A 3,471-nucleotide genomic window follows, 5' to 3' on the forward strand; every position below is an offset into this window, starting at 1 on the left:
TTGTTCAGCATGGGGGTGAGTAGAAAATGAAGGCTAATCATGTTTTGGGTGTACTATTCCTTTAAATAACCCATCCCCCCCATCAGACACTCAGAACTCAAATTTAAATACGCCCCCTGGTGGCGACAAACACCAAAGGATAAATGGCTCCTACAATTAGTTAAATCTGAAAAACTCACACGAAGAGAAATTAGAAGAAATTTTTTTGACACAATTACTCTTTGGCGCTCAGACCTCAGCAGGAAACATAGTGCTTAATTTTTATCGATATAGATGAAAAGCAGTAAAGAATAGGGCTGTTTTCCCCCCAGGCCTGAAACTGGTGGTGGAGTGGAGATGGATGAAGTTGGTCAGTCTGTAGACTGCTGGCTAGTGAGACGGTATGCTGAGCTTATGGGAAGATCCAGTGGGCTAATAGCTTACTTAGGGATCTGGAAGATTGAAGTCCAGCTTGAATAACACAGGTTCAGAGAACCTGTCCATGATGAGCAAGCATGAGCGACAGTGGAGAGGAAAAACTCCCAGTTGGGAAGAAACCTCTGGCAGAACCAGGCCCAACATGGCGGTCTTCTGCCGGACCGGTTAAGATGAGACGTGGATTGCCATAAGAGTCCGGGAATGATGAAACCCGATGAAGCTTTAGCCGCAATGCTGGAGCAGGGGCTGGAGGTGGGTTGAAACGGGTCGTCCGAATGAAGTCAGACAGCGCATCTGCCACCTGCACACTTTGAAGCAGACCAGCAGATCGGAGGCCTTTAAAAATGGACTTGGATGCTGATTGGCTCTGGTGGAGGTGTGGTTCAAAGCTGATTGATTCAGTCGCAGGTGATATAGGAGAGCAATTAGTTTCTTCGGTTGAACTTCCCCCTTGGCTCCATTTGTTCCATTGTGTGTATTATAAATGTTTATCTTTTTCCTCAGTTAGCAGTGCATTGCTGCCAGTTATTTTTTTCATAGTGGTCAACTGGTGTTTGAGCCAAATGCTTGATTTATGATATAATATTTTATTATTTTTACTTACTGTTTTTGTCTGATTTACGCTGTTTCTCGCCTCCGCCCCTTCATTACAGACAGGTGACTGCAGCACCTGGAATATATTGGAGTTGGCTATTGGAGCCAGGTGAGCTCTTGGATTCAGGCACAAAGCCATACAGTTTTTGACCGCTATTGATTAATGTTGCTTTTCAAGTGGCAAAAAAAGGAAAGAAATTAGCTGAATTGATTTGCCTGACATCATCAATTCTAAGTTTGTTTTTTGCATCTTGAAGCATCTTGAACAAGAGGAAAAAAAAGTTTGTTGGATTGCATGGTCACTTGACAGTGCTGAAGTGAGTCAAACTTGGATGCTTCTGAACTAAGAGCCACGCACATCTTTATTGGAAGGACTGCACTAAGAACTGGTTTCTATGTCTCCAATCCCACCTCCACATTATTTATACTCTCTTCATTCTTTGTACATTGATGGATTCTACCACTGTTCCTGTCCCAGTTTCTATTAAGGACATTCTTAGGTCACGTTTGGGTCTTCTTCCTTAGCCTTCATCCTCAGGCTTATCAGAGATATGTAGGCAAAGAATATCGAGCCTTGCTTTTTGTTTTACCTGTAGTACTCTGATTAGGTAAATAGAGTCAAATTATTTTTAAGACAAAATGCCCAGAATTTGAGAGCGTTTCTAAAGAAATATAAATTATACTTTTAAAGTTATCAGGTTAAGTTACAATTATTTTCATTAAAGTGTAAAATTTGCACATTTTTGGTATATTAAGGAGCAATTAAAACTGGGAAATGCAGAGTTTCCATAGTAATGATAAATAAAACTTTGCCATGAAAGACGAAAAACAGAAGAGAGAATGAAAATCATTCTAAGAAACATAGACCTTGAACTTGACTAGCCTATCTGTAGTTCATGACTTGGGCTACTGGTACACACCAGTGTTAATTTCATCAGCGTTTTTTTTTTTTAGTCTTAGTCTTAGTCACGATGACAAAAATCAACTTTAGTCTTAGACATATTTAGTTATTGCCTTCCTGATTTAGATTTAGTCTTAGTCTAAATGGCGAAAATCAATTTTAGTCTTAGTCAAATTTTAGTCATTTTTGTCATTTTAGTCCACACTGTAAATAATAGAACTGTCACAGTCTTGGTTCTGTTATGTTTTCTTTTGAGTATTCAGTTTTAGTTTGCTCCATGTTTTTGAGTTTTAGTGGTTTAATTCTTATTTTGTTGTGTTTTCTGGTTAGTTTTCTGTTACTGTCACAGTCTTGGTTCTGTTATGTTTTCTTTTGAGTATTCGATTTTACTTTGCTCAATGTTTTCTAGTTTTAGTGGTTTAATTCTTATTTTGTTGTGTTTTCTGGTTATTTTCAGTTTTCAGGTTTTTGTTTGTTGCCCTCTGCTGCCCTCTTGTGTTCTCATTTTTCCCTGGCTCCTTTCCTGTTTTGCTCTGTTCACACCTGCTTCCAATCTGCTCGTTAGTCCTCTCTTTATTTCAGTCTCCCATAAATACACTCTCTGGGCGTCTCATTGAGTCTTCCTCCTCGTGATTGTTTTCCCCAGATGTCTCCATAGTTTCTGGTTTGTTTGACTTTGTTTGTTTTCACTTCATTAAATCATCAAGGAACTCACCTCTGCCTCCCTGCATTTGGGTCCTCAAACCTCAACCAAATCCTGACAAGAACTTCTCCACACACTGCTTTTTTTTAAATATATATGTCACACTGTACAGAATAAAAATTCTTCACACACTGGTTCTCTTTGTCTCTATTTTATTTATATAACACTGTGCAAAATAGAACTTCACACACTGATTCTCTTTTTAACATATATCAAACTGTACACATGAAACCTTTTGTGGGCTTGTGTTTATCATATCCACAAAGTCTTAATCCTCAATAGTCCTTGCAGGTAGGCCAGGGTGCCCATCCACTTTGCAATTGAGTTCTCAAAGGCTTTCTGCTCTTTGGCGTCAGGTTTGTATGGTGGGGGTGAGACATCTCTGCATGTTCCATGCCAAACCATCCATCTCTGACATGTATGCTGACTTTCATCTTAGTGCTGTGTTATAAATTCTATTTACTAAGGACTTTCCTAATATATAAGCAAGTGCAGATATTGCATAGGGTTAAAATACACAAGCATACAACTAACGCTAAGATTGGAGGTATGAAGTACTTTTGAGCAGTTACAGACATTCCATTAAAAATGTCCCACCAATGATGGGCTGATGCCTGCTCAATCAATTTAGCCACATGTTTTACCTCCCCTGATGTGATGAACGTGGACATTTTGAGACTGGAAATGTTTGACGTTTGACATTTTATGCAGAGTAGTGGACCTGTTCAATGTGCATTTGAACCAATCCAGGGATATCTGCCATGTTACTTCCAGGACCTGCCATTGCACATCCGTAAATCGAGAAGCACTCTTGAAATTAATCAATCGATATGTCTTGTTGTCCCAGTACCATATA

The sequence above is a fragment of the Cyprinodon variegatus genome, unplaced genomic scaffold, assembly GCF_000732505.1.
Source record: "Cyprinodon variegatus isolate N-32 unplaced genomic scaffold, C_variegatus-1.0 Scaffold499, whole genome shotgun sequence".
NCBI lineage: Eukaryota > Metazoa > Chordata > Actinopteri > Cyprinodontiformes > Cyprinodontidae > Cyprinodon > Cyprinodon variegatus.